General features: G+C 36.0%; 1 protein-coding gene across 2 annotated transcripts in view; it reads left to right on the top strand.

Moving 5' to 3' along the window:
• The first annotated feature begins 9,812 nt into the window (after positions 1–9,812).
• Positions 9,813–21,530, top strand: part of elfn1a (extracellular leucine-rich repeat and fibronectin type III domain containing 1a) — a 188,787-nt gene continuing 177,069 nt past the window's right edge. For both annotated transcript variants that reach the window (XM_030141479.1, XM_030141480.1), the window contains exon 1: positions 9,813–10,394. The gene's annotated coding sequence lies outside the window, so the exon portion shown is untranslated. The remainder of the gene's footprint in view (positions 10,395–21,530) is intronic.

A 21,530-nucleotide genomic window follows, 5' to 3' on the forward strand; every position in this document is an offset into this window, starting at 1 on the left:
TTCGACTAGAAGATCTTGCAAAAATAAGCCTGACGTATTCTGCTACATCTGCAGTGAATACACCATTGTACCGAACAGGAATCAAGTCACAAGTTTCATAAAGTGTGCTTACCAATCTTATTTTGGTATTAATTATTATATTTTGTGAGAAGATCAAATTTTTCAAAATCAAATTAACAAAAAAAACCTGACCTGATTGAGAAAAACAGATGTCATTTTTGGATTTAGCGGTGCAAAATGGTCTAAAATCAGTCGAAAAAACCTAGACAACTTGCAAAAAAATTTTTTTTTGTAAACCAGTGTAATATTCAGTAACTAATTGGTGTAAAATGCAGTTTATTTTTTTAATGTTCATCAGATTTGACTCGTTTCGACATTCAGAGGCTCCATAGTGAACATGGAAACACTGTCATCTTCTACAACATTAATTCCTCAGTAAAAACCCATCGAATTGGATCAATGACAGTGGATGGAGACACTTGTTTTACATTCAGTTAATGACAGATTTTACTGATGAAGTCACTTTTTCTGCAATTTTCTGTCTTTTTATATAATAACCCTCAACTTTAATCTGACCTTTAATGAATATCTGCACAGTCAGTAAATTAAATACAGGAAAATGTCTGATTTATACTGATAAAATGCAAAACACAGAAGATAATATTATAATAAATGATAATAAGTCACTTAAGAAAGGTGAAATATAGAGGAAATTTAATTTGGGAAGTGACACAACAGTAGCACTGGGTCTTTATGGGTTAATATCATTTCCCAGTCCTATTTATTGTGTCACACCACCTATGTGCAGCTCAATAGGGGGGGTGGGGGTGGGGTGGGGATTTGTATTCTGTCTGCACTTGTACTCAATAATTTATCATTGATATGTATTGATTTACTATCACCAGAACCCTGGTTTGACCCCTTCAGTGAAATATGTTCGACTCCTCCCTTTCCCTGCACCCCCACCCTTCTATTAAAACCTAAATTTTACAGGCTACCACCTTTACAACCTTGCATGTCTTTATTACTGTGCAAAGACATTTTAATGATACAGTCATGACAGAAGCCTCCGGAAAGCATGATAAAACATATGGTCCATGCCAGCGTATTTCCTGTAATAAAACCCCCATATTTCCACCTATATAACCATATAATCCTATAATATAATCCTATAACGCCAAAAGTATCATATTTCATACATGAGTTTTGAAGCCCTCTACATGATCAATGTGATATTTTTTTTTTCTTGAAAAACCTGATGTATACAATTAGACACATACAATACATAGATAATCCACCAGGGGGGAGGAATTCATTCCCTAGAGCCCTTTCCAGTGATTCTACAACACAGGTGTCAAACATGCGACCCAGGGACCAAAACCGGCCCGCCAAAGGTTCCAATCCGGCCCGCAGGATGACTTTGTAAAGTGCAAAAGATATTAACCGTCAAGGGCATCAAACTCAAAAATAACAGCATACACAGTTAAATCGCCAGTGTTTATACAGGGTGACACAAAAAAATGGGAACTTTTTAACAATCCAATAAAACCAAGAGTGATGGAAGAAAAATATTTTATAGAAACAATGATGGAATTTTCATTTTTTAAAAATTACTTCCTGTAGATGGCGTCCTCCTGTATGAATGCATTCTTGAAATCTGCTGTTGAGATTCCTCATTGACCGCTGCAACATCTCAGCTGGGATACTGTGAATTTCATCCTGAATTCTTTGTTTTAACTCATCCAGAGTTCTTGGTCAAGTCATGTGCAATTTACTCTTGAGATAGCCCCACAAGAAAAAATCACAAACGGACAAATCTGGCGATCTACGGGGCCAGGAGTACGAGCACTTCTTGGTCGTCCTGTTGGTTTCTCCTTTAGGGCAGATCCAGTCTCTTCAAAGTTATTAATCCAACATTTTATCGCGTGTTTTGATGGAACAGCACCATGACGTCCTAAGTTGTAAAAACGTCGGAACTCCCTCTGCGCAGCTGTCAAACTATCACCGTTTTTATAAAACATTTTTATGGCTAACACACGCTGTTGCCCGTTCCACTGATCCATGGTTACTAAAATGGGGGTGTGTTTACTTGCTCAAGGTCACTGTCTCGCAGTGCTGCCACTAGCTCATGTCTGCCAATACGCACTTCAAAAATTCCCGTTTTTTTTGGGTCACCTTGTATAACACTTGAAGAGTTAATTTTAACACTACCTCAGTGAACATATGGTCCCTATCTAAAAAGTGTAAAATTTACACTGAACATAGAGTTACATTTCCAGAGTCAACTTTACTCTAGTAAGAGTTAATATTTTACACTACACTACACTAACTAGTGTCAGTCAAGTTTTACCCTATGTGAGAAGTAACACCCATAGTGTTATTCACATTCAACACTGAAGAGTTAAGTGTTAAGAAATAACTTTTCCAGTGTTAAACCTACTTAACACTACATGTTGATAAATAAATTACTCCAAAGAGTGTTGATTTCTAACTGCCACCTACCGGTGTTACATGTGATGTACTATACACAGTAAATTTGCCAGTGTAAAAAAATGCAGTGTCAAAGTATTTTAATTCTTTCGGAGTTATTCCAACAATGGACAGAGTAAAATTTAACAAGATAACTTCCAGTGTCGGTGAAAATAATTGGAGTTTACAGAGGTTTTACACTGTCAGTGTCATATATTCAGTGTTAAAGTAAATTGACTATCTCAAAGTTAATTCAACACCGATAAGAGCAAGATACCTTTCAGTGTTAAAAAATAATGACTCTGAAAAGCCCCGCCCACCTACCTCCGTGCTCAAACTGAGTGAGAAGTCGGACTCTGGCATCGCCATCTTCCTCGCATCGAAAAACTGCGTTTGTAAGTTTGTGTAAATAAACTATTGCTTTTGTTATTTCATCCAAGCAGAATCTGTGTGCAAGAATATAGTTACGTCGTCGTCATCAATGTTGGGTTCGTGTTTTCAAATACCGAATTTCAAATGGATAACGTGATATCGGGTCGGCGGCTTTCATTTTACATGTCATTTTATGTTTACTTTTAATTGCAGTATTTCATTTTTACTTAGAATAAATTGGGTACAGAAATTATTGTATCTTTTTTTCACCCCTGCAGACACTGGGACTACACAGTAAAATCACCAGTGTTTATATAACACTTAAAGAGTTAATTTTAACACTACCTCAGTGAACATATGGTCCCTATCTACAAAGTGTAAAATTTACACTGAACATAGAGTTACATTTCCAGAGTCAACTTTACTCTAGTAAGAGTTAATATTTTACACTACACTACACTAACTAGTGTCAATCAAGTTTTACACTATGTGAGAAGTAACACCCATAGTGTTATTCACATTCAACACTGATGAGTTAAGTGTTAAGAAAGAACTTTTCCAGTGTTAAACCTACTTAACACTACATGTTGATAAATTACTCCAAAGAGTGTTGATTTCTAACTGCCTCCTACCGGCGTTACATGTGATGTACTATACACAGTAAATTTGCCAGTGTAAAAAATGCAGTGTCAAAGTATTTTAATTCTTTCGGAGTTATTCCAACAATGGACAGAGTAAAATTTAACAAGATAACTTCTAATGTCGGTGAAAATAACTGGAGTTTACAGAGGTTTTACACTGTCAGTGTCATATATTCAGTGTTAAAGTAAACTGACTCTCTCAAAGTTAATTCAACACCAATAAGAGCAAGATACCTTTAAGTGTTAAAAAATAATGACTCATTATTTAATTTAGTTGACAGGTGACTGGATCAGCACTTATGTTGTTCTAATGTTCTAAAAGTGATGTTCTTCTCACCTTTCATGTGTTTTCTTGTTTTTGTTTTTTTTGTTTAACCCTTCCATGCACAAATTATGAGAACCTTAATCAAAACTTTTTCCTGAGTGTTTTTATTCCTCTTTAGGCATGAAAAAAAACAATGAGATTAAAAATTTTCTCCTGAAAAAGAAATAATAATAATTTTTAAAAAGTAACAATATTAATTTATTTTTTTTTAAAAATACATTAAAAAAAAATAATTGGAAAAAAAAAAATCTTATGAACCTATTTTTCATGTAGTTGCAAAAATGCCCACTCAGCTGGACACCACACATTTAATTTTTGACGCACAGAAACATGTATTTACTGATAAACTGTGTGAAAACTATGGGGAGGGCTTGTGATTCTGGGGCTTTATGCTCAGGAGAGATCTACATAATGTTACCAATTCATGCCAGAAAAGATATGTAATAAAGATATGTGTAAAAAACAACAACAACAAAAAGAACAACAAAATCTATGAATATACAAGAGAACAGCTGTAGAATAGCTGTCCACTGGAGTGACCAGTGTGCATGAAAGGGTTAATATATATATATATATATATATACAGGGTGTCCCAAAAAAAATGTATACACACTTTAGCCGCTGATAACTCAATTATTTGTTTTTACTTTGCAGATTGAACCCATTTGAATTAATGATGGCAGCCAGAATAAACTCTGAAGAACGGAAATTCATTCTAAAATGCTACTGGAAGTATGAAAATGCAGTTGACGTGCAAAGACATTTTAGGAGGTAGGTTCAAAAAGAACCACCAACAAGAGTTACCATCACTCGAATTACAGATAAGTTTGAAGCAGATGGAACCGTTCAGAATGTCCACGAGAAGTGTTCTGGAAGACCACGGACATCAACGGGCCCCACGGTGGAAGAAAGAGTACTGGAAACGTTTCACTGAAGTGATATGTGCGATTCCATTGCTTCGCGTTGTCAGCAGTGTCTGGACCAGAACGGACATCAGTTTGAGAACAGGCGATGACAAAACAATAAAATGATGTTTGTAAATTCTATTACATTTTAAAAATTAACTGAATTTTAATAAACAGCTACTTTACTATTCTTTAAAGTGTGTATACATTTTTGGGACACCCTGTATATATATAGTTCTTGGATTATTATTTTTTTTTTTTTTTTTTGCCACTTATGGTAAGGAGCCAAATATGGTAACTTCACTGACCTTGAGTTGCTACATGAAATTAAAAAAATTTTGGAAAATTTCAGAAATTTAATACATTCTTGTTATGTCCTCCAAAAACACACGAATGTTGACATTTTGAATTTATGAGTAGGGGGAGACCGGGGACAATTGTAACACTTGCAATTGCTCCAATCAGGAACAATTTAGGACTCACCTGATTCACTCTGCACATGCTCAGTTTAGTCCTTAGTCCACATGGGAAGTTGAAGTGCCATGAGGCAGACACATCAAAATTTGTGAGAGAAAACATTATTTTGTGGTAAGAAAGTAATTATTTTTGCTCAAATTACTTTTGTGATTACTTGGCTTGCTTTGTAGTTAGACTCATTAAAGGTATGTCATGTTGATTATGTGTCTGTTTAGCGGTCTTTTATTCAGTTTATTTGTGGTAATGTTTTAGCTTCTAGCTGTAAGGCAAGCTAGCTCATCATTACTACACTCAGGGACAGTTGGAACAAACTTGCTTTGGGTAGATTGTAACACTTTCTAAAATGTTACAACTTATGCCAAGCTAAAATTCAATTGTTTTTCCAGGATTTCATGACCATGGGAACCCTGCAACTATTTTTTTTTTTTTTTTTTTTTTAGTTTTAATATGCCTAGGTCCCAGAAGAGAAAGACTGACGGGGGTGCCCCTCGACATTTTGAAGAGGGCATCCACTGATGTAAAGGTCCATGGAAAGTCAGTCAGATCTGTGGCACAATTGTACGGCATATGCAGTGTCACTTTATGTAGATTCTGCAAAGGGAGGAAAAAGTTAGAAGATCAGGGATCAAGTGAACTTCCACAAGTAGGCCACAACTCTGCAACAAAGGTGTTCACTGATGAACAAGAAGAGATTTTGACAAAGTATCTGAAAGGCACCGCTAATACATACTATGGACTGTGCCCCAGAGAGATAAGCACATGAGAATTGGTAAAAGATAAGTCAGGCTGAATTTATGAAAGTTACACTGGTGGCAATATATAAAATACATACTGAAAAGGGAAATATTTAATATTTTTTATATGATTAACATTACAGGTGACCCTTATGCAAAGAAAATATATTTTTCTATATATTGTCGTGGAAATTTACCGTTCAACTGATGACCCACACAAAAAAAGAGGGGGAAAGTTAGAGTTAAAATAATAAATGCATTTATTGAGAAATCAATCCGAGACAAAGCTCTGTAAGTGAAGTCTGATTAACCATGAAAATATTAAAGATTATATAGACCAAAAATCCAACCCCCCCAATGGTGACATCCAAATGACAACCCCATATGTAAATCATACCACTCCATACCAGTCCTTCCGGTTCCGGGGGGGAAGAGGCCAAATATATTACTGTATAATATATATTCATATTTAAAATATACAGAATAATATATTGTGTCAATATATTTTCTATTATATTACAATATATTGAAAAATGCATAAGGAATTGCCGCTTTCCATATATTGAAACATATATGACAATATATTTACTTATGTATGTAAATATATGTCATTATATATTTAGTACTGCACTTCATAATGTATGTATGCATATATACATACATATATCGTCTAGTGTATTACTAAATATATGTAATTATATATTTAGTGATACACTTCAAAATATATACATGTATATATATGTACATCTTTTTCATCCTATGTTGCCAAAATGACTAAGAAGGCATCTTATTGAGCTTTTTTTTTTCAGTTAACACTTTTTTCATGTATATCACGATGCATATTTTCATGAAATATGTTATTATGCATACCAAGTAATGTAAGTGTTGATAAATATCTGCTTTATGTAAACTTGTGTCAATGGAAAGAATTTGAGTTTCAATTAAACTATATGTAAAAAATATAGGGCTGTTTTTGTCTTCATTGCAGTATATGTTTTATACGTATCAATATATGATTAAAGCATATATTGCAGTATATTGGAAAATATTTGCACTACTTTCCCATATAAGGAAATGTATTTTTTAATATAATGCATTATATTTTTCAGTATATTGTCATATATTTTTGTTTACAAGGGGAGAGAACTTGCATCAGTTTGCAGAAAAATATGGCTGTAAACATCCAAAGTCATGGGATGAGACTTTAACTGCTGGTCCAGAAAAGGTTTTCCAGCTTTAGGAAATGAAACCCAACTCTTTCCATTAGTCAGTCAATATCTTAAGTCATTGTCATGGCCCTGATTTTATAATGTTAAATTTTACCCCAGAGGTATGTTACAACTGACCCGGACTATGGGGTCAATTGTAACATTTCAGTCCTTGTGTTTGCGATTAAGTCATGCATTTTCTATTTGTGTTGCACAGACATTTTCTAGGTCATTTATTAGCAGACACTTGAAGCTAGTTTATATAGCAGTTTGAAGACACTGAGTCAAAAGAGCTCAAAGTTAGAGACAGAAATGTCAAAAATGTTACAACTGTCCCCGGTCTCCCCTATTTGTATGAGTGACCTATAAAGGGTTGATGAGGAAGGAGGCAGAACTTTGACAATTTTGAAAAGGAATTTACAATTTGTTAGACATATTATGTTTTGGTTTGTCCAAAAAATAATAATATTTGAGACCCGATGTATCAAATATGATACAAAATTAAAACTCATACATGGAAAACGATATTTGAAAAAAAAAGGTTGTTCAGAAGGACCTATAAAGGCTCCAATTTCAAAGAACTGGAATTTTCTCAATGATTTAATGCTTCAGGCTTTACAGGGTTAAGAATCCTCATCTCCAAATCATGATGAATTGACATATTAAGTGCTTCTTTGGATTATTAAGGGGCCCCCTGCTGGTGGGACCAATAGACTTTTTTTTTTTTTCTGTGATATCTCCTTCCATGCAATACCAAATTAAACATACCCCCAGCCTGACTGTGAAATTGAGCAGTTCAGAGCCATTTCCAGTGCAGTGGTGCAGCCCATATTGCAGTTTGAAGACACTGGGTCAAAAGAGCTCAAAGTTAGAAACAGAAATGTCAAAAATGTTACAACTGTCCCCGGTCTCCCCTATTTGTGTGAGTGACCTATAAAGGGTTAATGAGGAAGGAGGCAGAACTTTGCCAATTTTGAAAAGGAATTACCAATTTGTTAGACATATTATGTTTTGGTTTGTCCAAAATAATAATATTTGAGACCTGATGTATCAAATATGATACAAAATTGAAACTCATACATGGAAAATGATATTTGAAAAAAAAAGGAGTTGTTCAGAAGGATCTACACTCTCAAAAACAGAGGTACCAGCTTGTACTTAAAAGGGTACAAATGCTGGGGGTGTACTTTTTTGAGAGACATTTCTGTACCCTTTCGAAATGGTCCATTTTTGTACCTTAAGTACTTTACATAGAAAGAAAACTCTCATATAGTTGATAATGCCATGATGTTTAAAATTTGAACCGGTGGCCTACTTGAGAAAAAAAAAAAAACGGCATAGGCAAGCTACGACATCAAGACATGGAGGTGTGAATGAAAACTTGATAAAACAGAGATTATGGCAAAAATCAGAGGTTCTAATAAGCTAAATAAATTATTAGGCTATTATCACTGAGCTAATTGGGCTATTAAATTAAAACACAAATTATTATTAAATATAATTTACAGTAATTACACTATGATATATAATAAATAATGCGCTAAGCCTAATGTTTGAACTATAATTAGTCCTACTGTTCAGTTCTCCTAGCCTATAGCCTATTCTCATGGTCTACACACATTTTTAATGCTGCAGGGTACCTTATAGTACAAATTTGTACTTTACATATAACTTTGGACCCTTTTTCATAGTCTAAAGGTGCAATTCTGGCCTCCTAAAGACCAATAGTGTACTTTTGGGAGAACATTCTAAAAAAATGTACTTATAGGTACATAAATGTTCTGATCTCGTACCTCTGTTTTTGAGAGTGCAGACCTTTTCTAGGTCGTTTATTAGCAGACACTTGAAGCTAGTTTATATAGCAGTTCGAAGACACTGAGTCAAAAGAGCTCAAAGTTAGAGACAGAAATGTCAAAAATGTTACAACTGTCCCCGGTCTCCCCTATTTGTGAGTGACCTATAAAGGGTTAATGAGGAAGGAGGCAGAACTTTGCCCATTTTGAAAAGGAATTACCAATTTGTTAGACATATTATGTTTTGGTTTGTTCAAAAAATAATAGTATTTGAGACCCGATGTATCAAATATGATACAAAATTAAAACTCATACATGGAAAATGGTATTTGAAAAAAAAAAAAGGTTGTTCAGAAGGACCTATAAAGGCTCCAATTTCAAAGAACTGGAATTTTCTCAATTATTTAATGGTCCAGGCTTTACAGGGTTAAGAATCCTCATCTCCAAATCATGATGAATTGACATATTAAGTGCTTCTTTGGATTATTAAGGGGCCCCCTGCTGGTGGGACCAACAGACTTTTTTTTGTTTTGTTTTTTTTCTGTGATATCTCCTTCCATGCAATACCAAATTAAACATACCCCCAGCCTGACTGTGAAATTGAGCAGTTCAGAGCCATTTCCAGCGCAGTGGTGCAGCCTATAGTGACAGAAAGGCGGAAAAGTTTTTACTCAGACACCGACTTATTCGAGCTCTTAAAGCTGCGTGACGTAACAGGCACTTTTTTTTTCTTTTTTTTTTTTACTCCGACCCTCTCCATTCATTTGAACTCTTTTTATAGAAGGCTATCACGCGTTGTCATCTCAGCCATTCAACTTGGCGTATGCCCTACCCCTGCATCCGTGCTGAAACCTGCCACCATTTATAGCCTGGCAGTGACAAACAATCTTATTATGAGATTTAAACTTTGCTTCGACTAGACAGGAGGATCAACATGCGCTCACGCTCGCAGTTATTCCACGCAGTTTCCAAACTAATGCAGCGATAAGATATCAACCGTATCTACCAACACCCGCCTCTTTATTAATATTAATTTTTTTTCTTTCTTTTTTTTCTTTTTTTTTTTTAAATAGTGGTTAAACGCCGGTGTCAGCTCTCGGGATAATAGAGGGAAGAAAAAAAAAAAAAAAAAAAAAAAAACACACAAGCAGGGTTCCGGGTCTGTTCAGCATACATAAAGGCGAGCAGTGAGAGCAGCTCAGTCGTGAATTAAATCACTCACCGCTAAATGGATCTTTGAGACTCCCACTTGACGCAGTCAGATTTTTCACGTCTTCAGAAAGAGAGAGAGAGAGAACTGGATGCTTTTTTTTCTTTTCTTTTTTTTTTTTTTGTTGAACATTTCTTTTTTTTACCCTCGTTATTATCAAACACCAAAATGAAAATGTCTTGCGTTCGAGGGTGACATACTGTAAGCTGCCAGCTTTGCATCGGGAAGAGGCTCTTTCCTGCTCCGCGATCTTCAGTCAGGTAAGAATATATAAGAACCGACAACGTTTGTGGATTTTTTTTTACACTTTTAATGCCACACACACGAAACGCACTGCAGCCTACTTTTAATTCTTCGTTTATAGATGGGAGCAATAAACCTCTAAGGCTTAAAGTCAGTGCTTGACACGGTGCATGCGTTATTTTTATTATATCTGCAGTCATGGTAATAAAAAATATTAATAATAAATACAAAAAAAAAAAAAAAAAACTCATTTTGCACTCTCATTAAAGTCTGCAGCTCAACTTAAGTCGTATTTACATCCTGGATAAAATACTGTTAACGGGACATGGGTCACTTTTTTTGGATGCATGATTTCTGCTAAGTTTCTTTTTAATTTTGCATGTACCTGAATGCAAATCTACAGTGTTCTCGTGGTAGATTTGTGTTGATTCTGCATTGTAAATGTGGCACAGCTCCAAGTGAAAGTAGTCGGTACTTTGCAACTGTAATCCTACAGTGAAAACCGCCCGTTTGAGATGTCGCTTCAGCACCACGGACAGCTCCCCGACCGCCTCGGTGCGTCAATAAAAGCCTGAACTTCACATCTCACATTCACATAAACACACACAAACACACACATATACACACACAAACTGATGTTCACCTGCATGACACTGACATCTATCTGCAGCTTTCACTTTGTCTGATTATCAGTTCAAAGCCAAAAGAATAAAATCCTTACCCCAGGCCTGCACAACCTTCTTAAAACGCACCCTAAACCACATTGTCAAACACATAAAGTCATCACAAATATGTTCTGGTGATTCTAACAAACAGTTTTTTCTTACACACAAATAGGGCATATTGCATGACCCAGACCTGTTATGTTGTCTTACACAGTCTTGTACTTACAGTAGACTAGTAGTGCAATCTCTTTCAGATTAGCTAAGGATTTTGTTCAGTCTGTGCCATCTGTCTAGGAAATGCATACACTGACTTCTAGATGTGTTAATTTACTAGAAATGCAGACAAGATTATGAGGACTGATTACTTTTTTTTTTTTTTTTTAGTCAGCATGAGCATATATTTCAACCTTTACACAGCTCTTTGAAGTTCTCACACAAATAAAGCCTTCCTGAAATCAAGGTCTCTGTCAGAGGAGGAGGAAGAAGAAGAGGAGGAGGAGGAGGAGGAGGTGTTAGTCTAGTGGCTAGAGTGCTGTGTAGTTCATCGCGTACAGGTTGAACAAAAAAAAAACGCTGAAACAATCCCACATTTAATATAAGCTACATCTGCAGTCACGCAATAACAATAGAAATGACAAGCCTAGAAACAACGGACTTAATTGCTTTCCACTCAGCTGCAGTAAAAGTGTAGGAGTGCAGTATCATTCTGGTTAAATAATGTGTTATCATTCTGGGGACTTTTTTTTAAAGCAGGAAAGCATTTGAGATATCAAATCTGAACAATCTGCCTCATAAAACTGCAGGCTTTGTTTTCATTGTGGAGCCTGCCCCATCGTTACAGTCATTTCAGACACAAGATCATCCCCGGCTTAGCCTCTATAGTGTCATCAGCCTGAATCACTGTTTTACTTGTCCCAACTTTTAATGTCTATGCTTATGACTGTTTGAAAACATGGTAGTTTTGCTGCTGTTGCTAAAGCTGTCGCACGCATTAGCCTTCACATCTCCCTTTTCCTGTCCCCGTCTCCCTTATCTTGATTATGCAGCTGGATGATTGAGTCAGCTATTTTGTATGCAAGTTGCCTTAGCTTGGTTCTTTGTGGAGGAGAGAGAGAGAGAGGGAGATCGTGCTGAGGATACTGAGAGAGAATTACAGCTTCTCATGACGGTGAGGAGTGGAAACGACGAGGCTGCCCTGTTCAATAAATTGCTGTTTGAGAGAGACAGATATCCTGGAGGGACAGCAGTTTTGGAAATGTGACCAACCTTTCTAAATGGAAATGGCACTACACATTACCGTTTTCTACAGCTCTATACTATAGATGAGTCGAATTGAAACACCCAAAAGTCTTTGTCAGAGTTAAGATGATTTCGATTTCTAGAATCTGAGCAAGATTACAGATCTCACCTGTGTTGTGTTAGTTTTCAGCACAAACATCTTGTGCGTTTTGACATCTAAACGGTTGGTGCATCTTGTTGGTTGCATCGCTAAAGACGTATATGACCTACAGTTTGTTAAGTTACTCCATTTTTGCGACACTTGCAAACTGTAAGAGGCCAAAAAGGCTGCCAATTTTCTCATGTCCTGAGATGGTGTATTGATAAAATATGTCGTAAAAGGACACAGAGACAGGGAAAACCATAAAGAGTGTGTGCTTCTTTGCTGAAGCTGATGTTAGGTTGATGACTCGAATTGAAGCACCCAGAGTTAAGATGATTTCTATTTCTAGAATCTGAGCAAGATTACAGATCTCACTCATTTTACACTGGAAGAATTCACCTGTGCTGTGTTAGTTTTAAGCACAATCTATAAGTCTTGACATCTCCAGTTGGTGCATCTTGTTGGTTGCATCACTAAAGATGTATATAACCTACAGTTTGTTAAGTCACTCCATTTTTACGACACTTGCAAACTCTAAGAGATTAAAAAGGCTGCAAATTGTCTCGTGCTGAGGTGGCGTACTGATAAAAAAAAGTCGTAAAAGGACACAGAAGTAGGGAAAACCATAAAGAGTGTGTGCTTCTTTGCTGAAGCTGATGTTAGGTTGATGACTCGAATTGAAGCACCCAGAGTTAAGATGATTTCTATTTCTAGAATCTGAGCAAGATTACAGATCTCATTCATTTTACACTGGAAGAATTCACCTGTGCTATTTTAGTTTTAAGCACAAACTATAAGTCTTGACATCTCCACAGTTGGGGCATCTTGTTGGTTGCATCACTAAAGATGTATATAACCTACAGTTTGTTAAGTCACTCCATTTTTGCGACACTTGCAAACTGTAAGAGGCCAAAAAGGCTGCAAATTGTCTCATCTCCTGAGGTGGCGTACTGATAAAAAATGTCATAAAAGGACACACAGACAGGGAAAACCATAAAGAGTGTGTGCTTCTTTGCTGAAGCTGATGTTAAGTTGATGAGTCGAATTGAAGCACCTAAAAGTCTTTGTCAGAGTTAAGATGATTTCTATTTCTAGAATCTGAGCAAGATTACAGATCTCACTCATTTTACACTGGAAGAATTCACCTGTGCTGTGTTAGTTTTAAGCACAAACTATAAGTCTTGACATCTCCACAGTTGGGGCATCTTGTTGGTTGCAACGCTAAAGATGTATATAACCTACAGTTTGTTAAGTCACTCCATTTTTACGACACTTGCAAACTGTAAGAGATTAAAAAGGCTACAAATTGTCTCATGCTGAGGTGGCGTACTGATAAAAAAAAGTCGTAAAAGGACACGGAGACAGGGAAAACCATAAAGAGTGTGTGCTTCTTGGCTGAAGCTGATGTTAGGTTGATGACTTGAATTGAAGCACCCAGAGTTAAGATGATTTCTATTTCTAGAATCTGAGCAATATTACAGATCTCATTCATTTTACACTGGAAGAATTCACCGGTGCTGTGTTAGTTTTAAGGACAAACTATAAGTCTTGACATCTCCACAGTTGGGGCATCTTGTTGGTTGCATCACTAAAGACGTATATAACCTACAGTTTGTTAAGTCACTCCATTTTTGTGACACTTGGAAACTGTAAGAGGCCAAAAAGGCTGCAAATTGTCTCATGTCCTGAGGTGGCGTACTGATAAAAAATGTCGTAAAAGGACACGGAGACAGGGAAAACCATAAAGAGTGTGTGCTTCTTTGCTGAAGCTGATGTTAAGTTGATGAGTCGAATTGAAGCACCTAAAAGTCTTTGTCAGAGTTAAGATGATTTCTATTTCTAGAATCTGAGCAAGATTACAGATCTCACTCATTTTACACTGGAAGAATTCACCTGTGCTGTGTTAGTTTTAAGCACAAACTATAAGTCTTGACATCTCCACAGTTGGGGCATCTTGTTGGTTGCATCACTAAAGACGTATATAACCTACAGTTTGTTAAGTCACTCCATTTTTGCGACACTTGCAAACTGTAAGAGGCCAAAAAGGCTGCAAATTGTCTCGTGCTGAGGTGGCGTACTGATAAAAAAAAAAAAAAAAAAAAAGTCGTAATAGGACACAGAAGTAGGGAAAACCATAAAGAGTGTGTGCTTCTTTGCTGAAGCTGATGTTAGGTTGATGACTCAAATTGAAACACCCAAAAGAGTTTGACAGAGTTAAGATGATTTCTATTTCTAGAATCTGAGCAAGATTACAGATCTCACTCATTTTACACTGGAAGAATTCACTTGTGCTTTGTTAGTTTTAAACACAAACTATAAGTCTTGACATCTCCACGGTTGGGGCATCTTGTTGTTTGCATCTTAGAGCTGCAACCGATCAATTGACTAGGTGTTTGAAGCCAATGCAAAAATTCCTGATTCGATTAATTGATTTGAATTGATTGAAGGGAGATATTCTATTTCAGTTTTCCTAAATTGAAGCTTCTGTGTGCGTCACAATAAGCCTCTATGTGAATCACAACAGCGGAACCAATGTTTAACAGCAGAGAAATGAAGGAAACAAAGCTTTGATTCAGGAGAATTGTAGTTGAATGATTTTTTTTTTTTGGATCACTTTGAGCCGATTAATCGGTTGCATCGCTAAAGACATATATAACCTGCAGTTTGGGAAGTCACTCCATTTTTGCGACACTTGCAAACTCTAAGAGGCCAAAAAGGCTGCAAATTGTCTCGTGCTGAGGTGGCGCAGTGATAAAAAAACAGTCGTAAAAGGACACAGAGACAGGGAAAACCATAAAAGGTGTGTGGTTCTTGGCTGAAGCTGATGTCAAGTTGAGAAGTTTAGTTTTTGCTCATTCAGATCTGCTCTGGTTCTAGGCTTAACAATGTGTAAAGTGTAATCAAAGAGCCCAATCAGGGTTTGTAGACGAGCTGTGAAACATATGGTACAACAGCATGGCATGTTTCATTTAGAGCTCCGCGGTTCCTCGCAACGCTAAAATTCACACAGCAACTTCCTGTGTGGCAGGAGTATCGCATGACATTTTACAAGCGCCGCTGCACCATCTCAGTTTCCTCAACTATTTTGTGTGACATTGAGCAAGTTTATATACAAGAAACAATGAGCTGAAAACGAACCAAAATGAAGAGAAAATCTACATTTGTTGCTTTATTTGATTCATTTCAAGGACTTCCTCCTCTTTCATGTGGGTGCTGAGGTCAGTCACACATTAGTTTTTTAAGACAGAAATGACTCAGCATCTGTCCGTGGCATCAAAGAAGTAAAAAATGTGGCTGTCTAATCTCATTTTAAGAGAAATACTTTAAATGATCAGTGGAGATGAATGATGAGATGATGTGTTAAGTCTTATTGGGGTGTGTAGATGTGTAGGTAGGAATAAAAACGCCATATCGGGCCAGTAACCTCATCTCTTTTCTCCCGACATGGTGCACCATTTAATAACTGCTTCCGTCTTAAGACAGCTGAGAGTCTCCTGAGAATATTTCCAGCACAAGTTAACCTGGTCAGAACATTTCCCTCACATTTAATGATAGCTAGATTAGCCGCCGTCTACCACACCGAAGGACTTCCGACAAATTCAAGTTTACAGTTTAATACATATGGAAATGAATGCATCGCATCTGAGGGCTTCAAGCATTGCATTTTTATTTCTCAGCATTTCAAATTCAGACTGTACCATGGTCAGACTTGTGAAAAGCTCTCTTTGGTGAAGGACAGACCCATCAATGACACTGTCAGAGTTCCGCCTCAGGACAACAGACATGAAAAGAAAATGTTATTGACAGTAACTTAACATTCAGGAAGGAAAAGCAATTGAGGTTTTCCAATATCTAATAAAGGCTGTAAGTAGAAGATAAGGCTGGAAATACAAAAAAAATGCTTGCTCCTAAAAGCAGGTGCCCCCAGGTGGGTTGGTAACACTTTATAATAAGTGCACACTATGAAGCATTAGTTAAGCATTAACAAATACTGTATTCATCATTTATAAAGCATATTTCTGACATGAATACTCATTAATATATGGTTTATAAGCACAGTTATAATTAGGGATGTCTGATAATATCGGCCCACCAATATTATCGGCCTGATATTGGCATAAAAATGTAATATCGGTGAATATCGTTATCGTTTTTTTTGCCTGTCATTAAAACCGATAAAATAATGCCTTGATTTCTTCGGTATTTACTGACGTGTAAATGAAGCATTGTTTGTAGCTGAAAGAAATGTGCAGTTTTCAGAATTGTACAGTAGAGTTGCCACACTGTAATAGACTCATGGAGGGAGGGAGAGAAAATAAATAAATATGGCATTTTTTCCACAACTTCAGTTGAAGTATGTATTCTTTGCACAGACAGTGTTTACATTTTGAAAGCCTTGTTGCATTTGAGAATGCATCCAATGGAGCATCACAATAAAATTAGGCATGATGTGTTAATTCCATGACAGGAGATATGTGATGTTACCTAAAATTAGTTTAATATCCCACATATATCGGCAGTGGTATCCGTAGATATCGGAATCGGAAATTAAGCGTTGGACAATATCGGGATATCGGTTTTTGGCAAAAAAGCCAATATCGGAAATCCCTAGTTATAATGCTTTTACTCATTATTAATAAGAACATTCGTTATGGATTAATACATACGGAATTCATCATTTATAAAGCATATTTCTGACATGAATACTCATTAATATATGGTTTATAAGCACAGTTATAATGGTTTTACTCATTAATAAGAACATTAGTTATGGATTAATAAATACGGAATTCATCATTTATAAAGTATATTTCTGACATGAATACTCATTAATATATGGTTTATAAGCACAGTTATAATTATTTTACTCATTATTAACCTTTTCATGCATAGTGGTCACTACAGTGGACAGCTATTCTCCAGCAGTTCTCTTATCGTATTTTCAAGGATTTTATTATTTTAGTTCCATATCAGCCAACACAGTGGACACTTAAGCATCATCCCATACACTGACATTCATGCTACTACTGTAACTTTGCTGTTCTTGATAAAACTGATCTCCACTAACATGTTTGAGTGTAAATCAGGTGCTTGTTATTGTTGTTAGACTGTCATTAACATTATTATTATTTTTTTTTGTTGTTGTTGGTGCATATAATCCCCATAAAGTGAGTATGTTAAAATGTGGCAAAACATCAGATTAACAACATTTTAAAAATTATTTCATAGTTTTCACACAGTGTCTCAGTAAAAACATCTTTGCTTCAAAAATTAAACACATGGTGTCTAGCTAAGTAGACATTTTTGCAGCTCCATGAAAAATAGGTTCGTAAAAAACTACTTCAATCGCTTTTTTTTTTTTTAATTTCTAAAGAGGAATCAAAACACTCAGGAAAAAAAAAAAAACCCTCAATTAAGGTTCTCACAATTCATGCATGAAAGGGTTAATAAGAACATTTGTTATGGATTAATAAATACTGAATTCATCATTTATAAAGTATATTTCTGACATAAATACTCATTAATATATGGTTTATAAGCACAGTTATAAATGTTTTACTCATAATTAATAAAAACATTAGTTATGGATTGATAAATACTGTATTCATCATTTATAAAGTATATTTCTGACATGAATACTCATTAATATATGGTTTATAAGCACAGTTATAATGCTTTTACTTTTATACTTTATAAATTATGGAGTCAGCATTTAAACATTTAGTATTGCATCACTTGCAAAGAAGTTATGATGTATATTTATGCTTGCACATACACTATTCAGACATGTACTGATGGTTAGTGAATATGTTAGTGGGTATTTTATACTAACTCACACATTTATTTTCCAGTAGATGTCTTATAAACAGTTATTAATACATTATTTCAGGTAGTTATAAAGCACTTACCACTCATTAATTAAGTCTATAATGTGAGTTCATCTAAAGTGTGGACTATCTATGCCATGTAAAGCATTTATAAATGAGATTTAAAGGTTGGCAATGCCTAAAGACTCACAAAAGTTTCAGTTATTCTAACAAAGGAAAGACACAGCACATGGGATTATCAAACAAACTGCATGAATGATTATGAATATGAATGATTAGTAAAAACATTTATAACTGTGCTTATAAACCATATACTAATGAGTATTCTTGTCAGAAATATGCTTTATAAATAATGAATACAGTATTTGTTAATGCTTAACTAATGCTTCATAGTGTGGACTTATTATAAAGTGTTACCGGTGGGTTTTATTTTGATACTGCACCAACGCTGAGGTGATATCTTCTAAAATACTACTACCCAACTTCACCTTGAATCAGCTGCTCATGAGTCATTAACTGTACACTGTGCTCAAGAGCTGTGGCCCAGCCTCATCTCAGGAAAGAATGCGTTTGAGTTTACTCAGGGGAGTTTATTGAAAGTGGCAGCGATGGCCCTTTGGATTCAAGCCGCGTCTCAAGGAAAAAAAAAAAAAAATCATGGCAGGTGTAACCATTATCACTAGGTACTCTCATTTCTTCTTCCTACTAACACCTCATGAGCCGATTAAAGTTCAGCAGAAATGGTGGTGAGTGGTTTTCAGGAGGATTTAATCATATTTTCCGAAAAACTGATCAGGGCACAGGGCTGAGAATCTACGCACATGAGAAAAAAAAAAAAAAAAAAACCTGTAGATATTTGATTTGGAAGGAGTTACTGTAGCATGGACAGATTGTGGGGATCAACCCAGAGATGTAGGGATTCACTCAAGGGTGTGAATCAGTCATAATTAATTTAGGAGTGCGCAGGAATTAATCCGCCTGAGACTGCCAGGAACATTTCTGCGTAGTTTCCCCAGCCACCTGCTGGCTGCCTTATGATTGACGAAACCCTTTAGTAAACAAGCAACACAAAATGGCAGAGGGAGGCATATTGAACGTAGCTCGCTCTCATCCTTGCCATCTTCCCTGCAAAGTAATTAGATACTGGGATGTGTATCTGCAGACACCTGCTCTGCCTGATGAATATCCTGAACATGAAGGCCCATTAAAGCTGGACATATATAACACTTAGCAGAACTTGCTGTTGTTCACTTTTTAAAGCTGACGCTGTTGCCCGTGAAGATGGAATGAAATATTTCTGCCTCTTCTCATGAAATGAATATGACAATGTGATTTATTCTTGATAGTTAAAGTGTAACTGGGGCTCAATATGTAATCATTGCACCAGATCAGAGGTGATACTGATGTGTATACATAGGAATAAAAAGAGGAATGTGTCTGAAAACTAAATTATTCTAACTTTATGGGTAACAGTGTAACTGCACACAGCTTTCCAAATGAATAAATGGGCCACAACAATAAACATATTAGTGACAAATGATCTTAAAATCAAAAACATTAGATTTGTTTCAGACTGTTCTATGACATATACAAAGTCTGTAGCAAATAATGTGCAAAATACAATTTATTTTGCATAATCAAAAGTGTTTTTTCACAGTAAGCCTCTTTTGATTCGACCTCTGCTGCTCTGTCACCCATCAGGTCACATATTTAAATAATAACACTTATTTAACCTATAAAGACCCAGTACTACTTTTGTGGTGTTTCCCAAATGTTTTTTTTTCTCAATTTTGACCTTTCTTAAATGATTTATCACCATTTTCTTTTGTAATATTATCGTCTTTATTTGGCATTTTTTGGTGTAAATCGTGTATTTTCCTATATTTAATTCACAGCAGAGGTGATTTCTCATGGACTGCAAGGGAAGCTCGGCTTCCCCTAAAATTACAAAAATTAAATGGTTAAATATGTTCGGTTGTGCTGACATTTCATTGACCACAAATGTGTTAGAACACGTTCATCTCACAGACGAGTTCGTTCAGAATCAGCTTTATCACAAATCATCAGACTCGATGTTGTTCACTTCTCATACATTCCCGTTGCGCTGTTTTCTCATTCGATCTCTGTTCAGTGCATTTGTCCGTAGACGCTCAGCGTCCATGCACTTCAATGGGACTGAGTGGAACAGTTTTGTTCATTGCCTCAAAACTGGACGGTAATTGAATAAATGCCACGATGTTGTCCCGCCCCCGGATGCCGGGCGTCTCTGGGGGTGAATGGAGCTGTGGGCGGAGCTCGGCTGGACGCCAGGCTTCCACGTGCTGATTGGAGGATCAGTCGAAAGGCTGAATCCCGTTTGATTGACAGCTATTTTGAGATCTACTCCTTTATTTGACAGAGTTCAGTTTAATACCTTCGCGCATTCTGCTGTGAAATCCAGAGAGAAACCACTACGAAATTACTAGTTCATTTCTTGCACTGTAAATAAAACACACTCATTGTACTTCCTTGTTTCAATTTAACATAATTTCATCGTTTTCTTTTTTACTTGGTACGATAAGGTCACTGACCATTTTCTTAAAAATGAACGCAGGGCCGAATTTATGTTTAAATAACTTGACTTTTTTTTGTGTGTAAGCCGACAGTGAGCTTCCCCTGTCTGAAAGATGAGCAGCTGCCACTGATTCACAGATCACATAGATGTTCATGAAAACTCAGAGTAAATTCAAAGTTAATTCTATCAAAACAGAGAAAAGTGAAGAAAATGTGACTTTTTCAGCAAATATATTTATAACTGAATGTAAAAACAAGTGTCTCCATCCGCTGTCACTGATCCAACTCCATGGGTTTAACAGGTTAATCAATGTTGTAGAAGATGACGATGTTTCCATGGTAACTATGGAGTCTCTGAACGTCCAAATGAGTCATATTTGATGACCATGAAAAGATGACAAACTGTATTTTACACCAATCATTTCCATGTACTGATAGGATTACTGAATCAACAGTTTTTATCAGTAGATGGTTTGTGTCACTGGTGGATGTTTGGGTCTTTATGGGTTAAAGTCATATTTACTTTTAAAGATGTATTATTGTGGATCCCACATGCAGTTCTATCTATTAGTCTTTTTCTTTATTCCAAACTCGAAAAGGAAAAAATAAATGCAGCCTCTAGACAACACCAGATAGTTTTGCCTTTGTGTTCGTCTGAAAAAGAGCTAAAAAATAAACAGTTGAATTAAAAGCTCATAGTAGAAAGCACAAGTTGAGTAGAGTACT

This window comes from Sphaeramia orbicularis, chromosome 8 (genome assembly GCF_902148855.1).
Source record: "Sphaeramia orbicularis chromosome 8, fSphaOr1.1, whole genome shotgun sequence".
NCBI classification, from domain to species: domain Eukaryota; kingdom Metazoa; phylum Chordata; class Actinopteri; order Kurtiformes; family Apogonidae; genus Sphaeramia; species Sphaeramia orbicularis.